This window comes from Dendrobates tinctorius, unplaced genomic scaffold (assembly GCF_039654945.1).
Source record: "Dendrobates tinctorius isolate UK_male_01 unplaced genomic scaffold, ASM3965494v1 ptg000131l, whole genome shotgun sequence".
NCBI lineage: Eukaryota > Metazoa > Chordata > Amphibia > Anura > Dendrobatidae > Dendrobates > Dendrobates tinctorius.
This window is the reverse complement of record NW_027361799.1, coordinates 997287-1010258: the sequence shown is the minus strand read 5'-3', so window position 1 is coordinate 1010258 and position 12972 is coordinate 997287. Positions and strand designations below refer to the sequence as shown.

At 42.5% G+C, this 12972-nt stretch overlaps 1 long non-coding RNA gene and 1 pseudogene across 1 annotated transcript in view; one reads left to right on the top strand and one right to left on the bottom strand.

Moving 5' to 3' along the window:
- Window positions 1-12972, top strand: part of LOC141047985 (uncharacterized) — a 227564-nt gene that overhangs the window by 18716 nt on the left and 195876 nt on the right. The window lies entirely within an intron of this gene.
- On the bottom strand, window positions 489-7357 carry LOC141047995 (guanine nucleotide-binding protein G(q) subunit alpha-like; annotated as a pseudogene).

The window sequence follows — 12972 nt, the reverse complement described above, 5'->3', positions numbered from 1 at the left end:
TACAACTTGCATTGATCAACATGTGCCCACACTTTATTGTCTGTGGGTAATTTTAACCACATTAGATGCTTGTTGCACAAGAATCATAACTTGTCCCATGGTTTCAATCTCAAAGGGATCTTCCCAGTTACTTTCCCAAGGTCTGTTCTTCCTGACAGTTTAATCCTCACTAGAGCCCCTTTCTTGAATGTAGATTCATATTGTGTCTCCATTCTGTGTTCTTGATGCAGTATGTGGAAGTATGGCTTTCAAGCTTTCCTGCAACTACTGCAACCATTTGAGCCTTGCAACAGCATCTGTTTGAGGTGTGGACAAAAATGGTTCATGTGCAAAAATTGCATTTTTCTTGTCATGAGTTCAAAAGGAGGAAATTGGGTTGTGGAAGAAGTCGTTCCTCACACTCAACAGTGCAGAAGGTCCGGCATCAACCCAAGTATCTCCTTTGTCCAACAACATCTTAGCAATTCTGGATTTTATTGTTTTTATCGTTTCCACAATACCAGCGGACTGTGGATGGTAAGGTACATTAAACTGTTGTACCCCTAGAATAGTACAAACTGCTTGCATGACTTTTCCTGTAAAGTGACTTCCTCAATAAGAGGTGTTCATTCTTGGGATCCACCAAGTACAAAAGACATGATTAAATAATGCTCTCTGTAGACAAAGCATCTTTCTTGACAGGTAAAATATAACCCATTTAGTAAATACATCTACTACAACCAATGCATACCTGAGACCATTTTTGGTCTGTTACCATCAGATAATCTGTAACATAGACCATGGACCATCTGCAGGTGCAATTTGGAGTAGTGGAGGTTTGTCCTTTTGGTCTTGGATTCATTTGATCACAAATGAGACATGATTGAACAAGACTTTATATAGTCTCTTCCATCTTTTTCCAGTAATCATTCTGAGAATGCCTAACCTTTTCTGTTGGCCTAAAAGACCCAAACTTTCATGATTATATCTTGTGAACTCAACCTGTAGATGTTTTGGTACCACAGGACAGAACTCCCCATTTAAGTCATTACGCAAAACCCCGTTTAAACAAACAAAAGGGAGGTTATGGATCCACTTGGGAAGCAACAAGAGATGTCTTTTTCTTCTGCAAAAGGGATATGTGGGTCTGTTCTTGAACTGCTGAAACCTCAAGAGGTTAATGTTGAAACACTTTTTTCTTGTCACGGCTGCCTTTTTGGAAATGCAACTGCAGATATTCTAGCCAACAGAATTCATCATATTTTTTATAGGCAGCGACTTTGACAATAGAATGAAAAACAAAAAATGGTTTTGCTATTATCTCAAATTGTTTACAGCGTGTCACTGTGTGCAAGAGTCTTATTAAATTGTACAAAGCCTTTCTTGTCCCAAACTGGCAAATCGGTCAGTGGGTGATGGTGACATAGTGCCGACATATTCCGCAGCACTTTACATTTTAGAGGGGGCTTGTACAGACAATATACACTACTGCATACCAATAGACACAGATCAAAACCAATACCAAGAGGAATGAAGGCCCTGCATCATTCTGAAGACCATTATCTATGTATTGGAGGCTTCACATTATCTGACCTTGAATCTAGTTCAGATTCGCTCACAATTTGAAGCCATCTATTATCAATCATCTTGATGACAGACAACTTCCACCCAGAACAGATCAACTGCAGCTTCTAGAATAACATGGTGATCTGAGAGACGTCTCTTCCTGCCATTGGCCTCACATCAGCTCCTCAGTGCTGCTCCTATGTGGTCACTGGTTATTGTGAGGCTCATTAGTATAATCCAACATTTTCCCTCACCTCAGGTGTCTCCTTCTCCCTGGAAGCCAAAAATTTCCTTCTGCATTAGGCTGTTCACCCCTATTCTGAGGATGGACAAAACCTGATCCCTGAATTATGCAAATGTTGATTAAGTAAATTTGTGGGATAATTGCTTGGTTAAAAGAAAGTTTGTTAGAATTTATTACTTTTAATTAATTTCAGTTCCGTGATCTGATCGGTTTTCACCAGTGGAGATATCTGGCAGTAAGGCTAAGTGCACATGGTGATTTTCTTCCTGCGGATTTTACCGCTCAGATTTTAAGAAATCCGCAGGTCAAATGACCGGCATCTTTCCTGCTGAGTTCATCCTCTTTTATTGCGGTTTTCCACTGCGATTTTCCCTCTGCGGATTTGGAGAATGGAGCAGGTGGAAAATCGCACAAAAGTGACATGCTGCATTTTTTGGACCGCACAAAAACCGAGCGGGAAAAAAACGCAGCGTGTGCACAGCATTTTTTTTTTTTTTTTATTCAATTGTCACCACCCACCTTTCATGTCTCCCCTTTTTCCCTCATAGATTGTAAGCTTGCGAGCAGGGCCCTCATTCCTCTTGGTATCTGTTATGATCTATGTGATTGTTATGCTGTAATGTCTATTGTCTGTACAAGTCCCCTCTGAAATGTAAAGTGCTGCGGAATATGTCGGCGCTATGGAAATAAAATGTATTATCTTTCATTGATTTAGGCTATGTGCACACGATCAAAACCATATTAAGGATATTTAACTCATAAAGAAACAATTTTTTTCTGTCTTTTTTTTTTTCCTGCCCTGAGGTTCTGGTTTCCAATTTTGTTCCTGCCTTCTCAAGCTGTGTGCTCTATTTTTTTTTTTTTCACATGAGATTTGGTCTGGTTTACTCAGTTTTTGTGGTCAGCCAGTCCCTGCGCTGAATTTCCATTCTTATGTCTGTTTATGCCAGTTTGCTTTTTGTTGTCCCTGATCAGATTTGGTCTTTTTACTGTCTTCAGAATACACCAGAGTGCTGATATAGGGAATTGAAGTCTAGCGACTTCAGGGTTTTTGTTATCAGAAAGTGTTGGACATTTTTTGGCAGGGTTTTGTGCGTGATTGCAGACAGCATCTTTCCCTGTCCTTTCTAGTTAGTGTGGGGCCCCATGGTTTGCTCAGCCTATATTTCTATCTGTGTTTGTGTTTTCATCTTGTCTCACTGATTATACATGTTTGGGGGCTGTCTATTGCTTTGGGGCCTGCTCTGGGGCAGTTTAGATTTCCCCTTTTCTTGCTTTAGGCTTATTTAGTTCTCCGGCTGTGATGAGGCCTCTAGGATCATCGTAGGTACGCTCAACGGCTACTGCTAGTTGTGTGGATAGGGTCAGGGGTCTGCAATCCACTTAGTTATGAACCTCTCTGGTTTTCTGTGGCTTAGCTTGTTTTTTCCTCCTCAGTGACTCATTCATAGCATATAGCCATCTTTCAAGGATGATGCCAATAATGGCTCTCAATGGTCTGAAGATCAGCTGATTGCAACTAAACTGTGCTGGCCTTGTGATTGGCCAGGCAGAGGTGGACATCATGAACCATTCCACAGTGGCCATCTTTGAAATTCTGGAAAAAACACGGTCAGCACAAGACTGCACCCGAGTGAATATGAAGATTGAGTTTGGTGTGGATGTTACCAAAAAAGAAATGGTCTTTGCTGATGTGATTGATAATGACTCGTGGCATCCATAGCCCTCAGGTGATCAGACCCAGCAGAAGGATGAACAGACTTACCACAAAGTCAAAAGAAGCTGAGTGGGTTGCAGACAAAGTGGCGTTACTGGTGACCTAGTCATAGCCAAGAATGGATTGTTGATGGGGTCAATTTCTGACCTAGTCCACTGTGAAAAGATTGCTTAATCTGTGCTAATTATGGCATCCCATGTGAACTGAGGAAAATGTCTGGGCACAAAGGACCTGAAGAGACTGCCTGTTTGTGTTGGTCTCTCCAGGCATGTGATGTGACTGTCACACAGCCGCAACACATGCAGCTGCGACGCCTAACCGCTGATAAATGGGAGCGCTCCAGGTTTCTGATGCAGCTATTTTGAAGCTGCTAATGGTATTCGCATAAGCCCTAGTGATGGGCAAGCACTAAAAAGCTCAGGTGCTCATTAGTTGGGTCCAGCAAATTGGAATACCCAATAAACCCGTGTAATGAGCGCAATGTAAGTCTATGGGGAAAATGGGAAAAGTAAGCACTTGTGCCACGACCTCCCACCCCCAACCCCCCCTCGGGTGATTTTGGGGCCTAAAAAAAATCTGAAATCCTTAGGAACAGTGTTCAAACTACATGGTATCATCATGGGGAATACCCCTGGAAGCATTTCAGACTCCCAGGTCAGTTATGAACAATGTTGTCAGTCCTATGCCATTTTTACAGGCACACAATAAAACATACAAAAATGAAACTGAAATGGATTTTCCTGGGAAATATGTTAAGGAACATCCTTTTCATGATAATTTGTAAGTAAGACAAAATAACCCAAAACAAAAATGTTCCTCCACCACTTGGGCTATGTTCACACGTAGTGATTTCGATGGTTTTTCAAATCTAGCATTGCTTTCAACCAAGACAAATGCATTCACTGGGAAATGTCACTTAAGGAAGTGGAGACAAAAGGGAGATGGTAGAAAATGCTTCTTGTGTATGGTGCAGCCATTAGTAGAAGATGGGGGGGGGGGGGGGGGTGTTCCCATAGTGCTGCATGAAGTATAATTCAGAATTCTGTTCTGTGCTCACCTCCATTTGTCTTGGCAGTACTGTGCAGCGGTTTGGCTGACTTGCACATGGTTAGTGATGAGAAGGGCTCTTTTACTCTAATTGGGTACTGTTCAAGAAGCTTCTTGAATCATCTTTATCAAGTTGTTCTCCTGGATTGATTCCTTCTTTCACTTCATCTTCTTGGTCTTCTTTCTTCTGGCCACTTTCTCTTCTTAATTGCTGTAGATCTGTGGAACTAGACAGACAAGTTAGTTTACTACACTCAATGGTAGTGATAACTAAAACTAATTGACCAAACATCTACCATAATGCATCATTGCTTATCTCCATGTCTATAAAGATAGGTGGCAGGGCTGCCTATGGCTGGAGGTGAGACTTATTTTGAGCTTTCTCCTCTTTCACCAAATATTGTCTTTGATCTACTTCAGATGGGAAATTCCTTCTTGCTGATGGGTATGGTTGATGTAAGTTTCAGCAAGTTCTCGATCTTCAAAGGTTTTCTTGTGCCATTTGGTAAGATAGCTCTTGCCTCTTTTGCACTCACCAAAGGTTGATGAAATCTAGAGAGAAAATACATTTTTGCTAGTGACTACCACACAAGTAAGCACACAATTCCTACTATTCAAACCGCATGTCATTGTTCTCAGTACTAATCCTCAATTCCCAATTCAGAACATCCTGACCAGAAGCACAGGTAATCGCCACCTCTTGGTGTACAATTGTTAGTGGAAAAGTCAGGTCCAGCTTCTTGGTGCAGTTGAGCATTTGTTTCAATATATGCAATAGTGCAACACACAGACCCCTTCTGCCATCCTATGCATTTTGACTCTTGAACTAAGACTTCATAAGAGTCAAAACACACAGGCTGGCAAGAGGCGTCTGTTTGCTGTGATATACTGGAATATGTATTGAAACGGCAATAAATTAGTAACTGCACCTAGAAGCTGGACATGTCTTTTCAACGTTTCCTACTGTTCACTCACTTCTCATGGAGCTTTTCCAAGTCCTTCCCAAAATGTGTAATGGGATGTCCTTTTAACGTCACAAAAAATGGTTAACCATCTTTGAATTCTTCAGCTGAGTTGGTCAGATAAATTTGAGGTATGTTTCGAATAGCTATTGAATAAAAATTGTGTTAAGGATTTGCTTAGCTGAACATAGAACAAAGTAAATATATTGATCTACCCTTGCGCACATCTTCCTGCCAGGGCCGTATTGTTTGTGCTGCCCTAGGCACGTTTAGTGCTGCCTCCCTCATTGGGGAGCATGAGTAATGCAGATACTGTCGCCTGTCACTTGGGCTACTGTCAAATCAGCGGTTTTTGCATTTCGCAGCAGATCCGGTAGTTTTTCTGCATTTGCCATGTAACAGATCACTTGTGGCAGCACTGCATTCGGCCTCATTCATTCCCTATGGGACTTGCAGACATGTGCGACACTTGGGGTTTTGCCGTGATCCAGCAAATGCGGTACTTGTAGCAACTGAAAAAAAAAAAAAAATCTGCTAGGTAATGAATGAGGCCGGATCTGTGTATAGCCATATAGCTCTTTCATAGATACTTCCAGCAATATTTTTACACGTTCAGTTTATTCATCTGAAATTGGTTTGCATACATATTCAAATGAGGGAGTAGATCTGTTGCTCCAGCTCTATACCCGCTCGGTGCCACCTCTTCCTGATCGATTTTTGCAGCTCTTTTATCCAGAATGAAACACATCATAGAGGCTGTCAGTGAAGCAAAAGCAGGTAGCACTCTGCAGGAAATAGAGCTGGAGTGATGGAAGGTTAAGATCCACCACAGTCGTTAGGCATAATTTATATATCAAGTGAAATGCTGATTTCTGAGTAAAGGGAGAAAGGGGCTGACCATATAAAGGTGTTAACTGAGTTTGTCTTTAAAAGAGGTATGTGCACATATGTAAGGCTTGGAGGGGTTAAATCCTGCTGACTGCCTTTAAATAAATACATTGGAACATAGTGTATAAGTATGGTAAAATAGCAGTCCTTATTCCATGAGGTGCTACAACTCCTTCAGTCAACTGATCAGTGCAGATGTCAATATTGATAGCCTATTATAAGGATAGGATGAGTGAAGAATTCTGAAACCACGGATATGTGATAATCCTCCTAAATGGTGCTTGGCCCTCTTCCATCCGGTTCTCATTATCAGACTCCATGAGCACCTGATCATATTCACTAAGAGCTACAAGGAACATTATGGAGGTGTATCCACTTCTTCCTTCTCATTGCTGCCCTCCTATGTCCACCATTCTGAAGATGACACTTTGTAAATCAAATGGATTTTTGATGATTCCTGTTGTGGGCACTCTGACTCAGAGCACAAGTTGTTGAAGGTAGATATCCATGATCTGCAATACGGTCCTGGTCATTTGGATAATTATCTGTGGAATCAGACAGCTGATGATCCTGTCTCCTATCAAAGCATTCTTGTATGCCAGGGTCATTCCATAAATATTTCACTGCATCTACATAAGGGATCTCAAATGAGCACACCTTCTCTATATCAACTTCCCGAAATAACAGTGCATGGCCCTTGTTGTGTTGATACTTGTATGGAATTTTAAGGGTCTCCCTTGCCCAAATCATAGCTTGCATTGCAGTGAATATGTTCTGGTACACAAACTTAGTGAAGCCCCTCTTCATCAGAGTAGCCAGATCCATGGATAATCCTTATCTGCTCCGGGCGGGTGTCCCTCTTGTCTTGGCGGAGCTGCCTGTCTCGTCACTGATCCTCCGAGCTTCCTTGGCCTCCTTGCTGAGGCAGCACACCATGATGGACTCCAGAGTCATGTCTGCTAACTGCTAGTGGTGCTGGAAAGAGACAGACCCCCCCCACCCTGCAAGTCACAGACCTGCTTCTCCTTGTAAGAAGGGGGAATGCTGTGCAGGTTGGGGGGAAGGCAGACTGAGACGGGAGATCCCTTTAAATAAATACATTGGAACATAGTGTATTAGTATGGTAAAATAGCAGTCCTTATTCCATGAAACTCTACAACTCCTTCAGTCAGCTAATCAGTGCTGATGTCAATATTGATTGCCTATTGTAAGGATAGGATATCAATATTAAATCCTCAAATGAATTGAACAGATGTTTAGTGCATATGATGTCCACAGAGCTAATACACAATGCTGCCAGCAAAAATATTCTTGTATAGGTATTACAGTAGCACAGTGGAGGCACGCTCCTTTAAAAGTTCATAGGGTTTATTGCTCCATAACCCTTAAACCAGTACATAACATAAGGAATAGCTTTTAGCTCAGGCGAAAGCAAGTATAAGTGTCCATTGTTTCAGGCTCAGTCCTGGAGCCTCAGCAAACACAGAAGGCTTATCCCTCCTCGCATACAGCCAATATACCCAGGCCTCACCGGGTCAGCAGCCTCAGCTCGTGGTCTTTAAGAAGGTAGCACACCTTCCTCCACCTAGGCCTGCCGGGACCTTCCACATGGCTCAATCAGATCCATGCTTTCTCCCATGTGACCTACTCTGGCTACCTTATATAGTCCGTAGCCACGCCCAGCGGGTCACATGGCCATGACCTCATCACAGGTCCTTCAAGCATTGATACACATATACTTTATTGTGACACTCTTAAACACACCCCTGGGTGGATTTGTAGATTGATCCCGCCCATCTTATCAATCATCTGAAGGCTTCCCTGTTATGAATGGGTCACCGAGGAGAAAAAAACAAATTAAGCTTAGCCCAGAAAAACCAGAGAGGTTGGTAACTATGCAGATTGCAGATCCCTGATCCTACCACACAACTAGCAGCAACCGTGGAGCGTGCCTACGATGAACCTAGACCCCTCGTCACTGCCGAAGGACTAAATAAGCCTAAAGCAAGAAAAGGGAAAACTAACTGCTCCAGAGCAGACCCCAAAGGAATAGACAGCCCCCACACATGTATTGATGGTGAAACAAGATGAAAACACAAACACAGGCAGGAAAATTGCTTGAGCAAGCGATGGGGCCCAAACTAACTAGAAAGGAGAGGAAAGGAAAGACACTGTCTGCAATCTGCAAAAAACCTTACAAAAATAATGTCCAACACTTCTGATAGCAAAATTAACCCTGAAGTCACTAGACTTCTCCCACTATATCAGCACTCAGAAATATTCTGAGACAGAGCAAAAAGAGGCCAATCTAATAAGGGACAAAAAGCAAATTGGCAAATACAGATAAATAAGGGTGGAAATTTAGCACAGCCCAAGCCGGGGCAGGCTGACCACAAACTGAATAGACCAACAAAATCAAGTGTGAACATTAACAGAGAAACTTAGCTTGAGCTGACTGGAACAGAGCTGAGAACCAAGACCTGACAAGCAGACTCACCAGCAACTGAATAGGGTGTCGGCTGTCTTAAATCCAATCTGAAAATACAGAAGTCCAATTGTCATCCTCATTCTCAGGTGACAGATCTCCACCGATCAAATCACCCTCACTACGTCCTGTTACCATCAGAGGGCGTCTGGAAGGATAACTCACAACTGGTGAATCAGAGAGTGAACTCACAACACTTCTCCCTGACACCTTGGAATGACGATCAGCTCTGCTGATCAGCACATAAGCAAGCCTTCATCTCAAGGCCACCCACCTTGAGATGCATAACAATCCTTCAGCATCCTATACCCATTACCACAATGGATATGACTGTAGGCCCGTCCTGGGACACCCACACAGCACCCCCTAGCGGACACAGTGGTCACTACAACAGTGCTTATCTACAGCATTCTAGAATGCTCTTGATTAGCCCCTGATCTGACCTGCAAGATAAGAAAAACAAGTTTTATTATACTCACCCGGGGGCGGTCCGGTCCGATGGGTGCGCAGGTCTGGCACCTCCCATCTTCATGCGATGTCATTTTCCTTGATTTGTCATGCTCCTGTGCAGGTGTACTGATCTGCATTGTTGAGGGCAGAGTAAGAAGAGCCCAAATTAGGTTACCTTCACTGCTCCTTATCCAGAACCATGTGGCCAGATAGCAGGTTTGCCAGGGGGGAGACTTTCTGCCCTAGACATACTGGACCATGTAACTGCTATGGTTAGAGGAACAGGAAGGGGGACTGGACCGGAAGGTGTGCAGGCAGAGGGCATGAAAGCAGAACGTGCCAGGGGGAAAGCAGCCTGCAACACCACACTCCCAGAGAGGGGACTCCCCATCAGAGCACTGAGGCTGAGAGAAGAGCAATGGTGAGAGCTGTAGTTGTGTATGTGGACTCTGGAGCCTTCATGACCAGAGGAGACTTTGCCCCTGACAGTGCAGAGACAGCGACCCGAGCGTGTAGCCCTGGTGACTGCAGTGGCAAGCTGTTCCTCCCTGCATGGAGAATTTATCCACTGTAAATAAACCCTTTAACCATTGGTCTGTCTCTGATCTGTGGTAACATCATCAGTACCTGCACATTATTACAGTCCTGCAGTGCGCAGATGCTTGGCCTCTCTGACCTTTACCAGCTCCTGTGCACTACAGTTCTTTACTCTGCCCTCAACAGGGAAGATCAGTACACCAGCACAAGAGTGCAGCACAAAGCAAGGAAGATAATGACATCGCATGTAGATGGGAGGCGCTGGACCTAGACCTGCGACACCCATCAGACTAGACCGCCTCCAGCTGAGTATAATATAACATGTACTTCCTATCTACAGCTTTACAGAATGCTGTAGATAAGCCCCTAAAGGCAGTGGACGCATCTTATAGCCACAAAACGAGGTGACAGGTTCCCTTTTTAATAAGAATATTATTTATTCATTGGTATTATGCTATGTCACAATACCAGTATCTGAGGATCTTCTGTTTCGAGGTCAAGAGCTCTCTGATGCGATGTGGCTGCCTGTCTCGCTGTCTTCCTCTTTTGACACTGCAGTGTTGTGGACAAAATATTGACTGGTTAACAACAAGTCTTGTGTCTATGTACTAACTGAACTATAAACTCTCCCCATAACATGTCCAGCAGACATTGTAGGATTACTATATTGAATCATAGAATCATAGAACCGTAGAGTTGGAAGGGACCTCCTGGGCCATCTGGTCCAACCCCCTGCTCAAAGCAGGATTCGCTAAATCATCCCAGTCAGATGTCTGTCCAGCCTCTGTTTGAAGACTTCCATTGAAGGAGAACTCACCACTTCTCGTGGCAGCCTGTTCCACTCATTGATCACTCTAACTGTCAAAAAGTTTTTTCTAATATCTAATCTGTGTCTCCTCCCATTCAGTTTCATCCCATTGCTTCTAGTCTTTCCTTGTGCAAATGAGAATAAAGTTGATCCTTCTACAATGTGACAGCCCTTTAGATATTTGTAGACGGCTATTAAGTCTCCTCTCAGTCTTCTCTTTTGCAAACTAAACATTCCCAATTCCTGCAACCTTTCCTCATAAGACAGGGTTTGCAGACCGGTCACCATTCTGGTCGCTCTTTTCTGAACTTGCTCCAGTTTGTTGATGTCTTTTTTAAAATGTGGTGCCCAAAACTGGACACAATATTCCAGATGAGGTCTGACCAAAGAGGAGTAGAGGGAAATAATGACTTCACGTGATCTAGACTGTATGCTTCTGTTAATACATCCTAGAATTGCATTTGCCTTTTTTGCTGCTGCATCACACTGTTGACTCATATTCAGTCTGTGATCTATTAGTATAACCAAGTCTTTTTCACATGTGCTGTCACTTAGCCCTATTCCTCCCATTCTATATATGCTTTTTTCGTTTTTATTGCCCAGATGTAGTACTTTGCATTTCTCCCTGTTAAAAACCATTCTGTTAGTTGCTGCCCACTTCTCCAGTTTATTTAAATCTTTTTGAATCCTTTCTCTCTCTTCTCTAGTATTAGCTATCCCTCCTAGCTTTGTGTCATCAACAAATTTAATCAGTTTACTCTCAATTCCTTCATCTAAATCGTTGATAAAGATGTTGAACAATACAGGGCCCAGGACAGAGCCCTGTGGTACCCCACTTGAGACATTCTTCCAACTGGATGTGCAGCCATTTATGACCACTCTTTGGGTCCGATCACTAAGCCAGTTATGAATCCACCTAACAGTTGCCTTGTCCATTCCATACTTAGTAATTTTTTCAATAAGGATTGTATGAGAGACTTTGTCAAATGCTTTGCTGAAGTCAAGATATACTATATCTACAGCATTTCCTTGATCCACCCAATCAGTGATACCGTCATAGAAGGAAATTAAGTTTGTCTGACATGACTTATTAGTTACAAACCCATGCTGTCTGTTTAGTCACTTCATTCTTATCCAGGTATTGACATACATGTTGTTTAATAATTTGTTCAAAGATCTTTCCTGGTATAGAAGTCAGACTCACCGGCCTATAGTTGCCTGGGTCCACCTTCTTCCACTTTTTGAAGATAGGAACAACATTTGCTCTTCTCCAGTCTTCTGGCACTTCTCCTGTTATCCAAGAATTTTCAAAGATTATGGAGAGGGGTTCAAAAATTTCTTCTGCTATCTCCTTCAGTACTCTGGGGTGTAATTCATCTGGACCTGGAGACTTGAATTCATTTAGGTTAGCTAAGTGCTTCCTCACTATCTTTCTGTTTATAGATATCCTGGATTCTTCAATTCCCTTAATAGGACAGTGAATAACAGTTGATGTTACATTTCCTTTCTGAGAGAAAACAGATGCAAAATAGGAATTTAAAAGTTCAGCCTTCTCAACATCCTGTCTTACCATTTCATCATTTTCATCCTGTAAAAATCCTATAGCATCTTTGACTTTTCTTTTACTTTTGACATATCCCCAAAATCCTTTATTATTGCTTTTGACATCTCTTGCAAGCCTCAATTCATTTTCAGCTTTAGATAATCTGATTTGTGCCCTGCAGGTTCTGCAGACAGCATTATATTCTTCTTTAGATATGCCTCCCTCTTTCCATTTTATAAACATTTTTTTCTTCCTTTTTAGCATGTGCTTAAGTTCTGTGTTCGTCCATCCTGGTTTCCTTAAATGCTTCCTATTCTTCCCTCTTTTCGGAATTGTTAACAACTGTGCTTTGAGAATTTCATTTTTCAAGATTTCCCATCCTTCCTGGACATTTTTGTCTTTAAGGATATCCAGCCATTGGATCCCTCCAATTCTCTTTCTGAATCCCTTAAAATCTGCCTTTCTGAAATCTAACCTTGACGTCTGAGTCTTCACAGATCTTCCGCCTCTAGTTATCCAAAATTCTAAAATAGCATGGTCGCTACCTCCTAGGGTCCCAGCCACTTTTACCTCCTCAACCATTTCCTCCCTGTTTATAATGATTAGATCCAAGGTAGCAGTTCCCCTTGTTTTCTCCCTTACCTTTTGGAAGATAAAGTTGTCAGCAAGAGAGGATAAGAATTTCCTTGACCTGTTAGTTTTGCCTGAGAGAGATTCCCAACAAATGTCTGGATAGTTGAAATCTC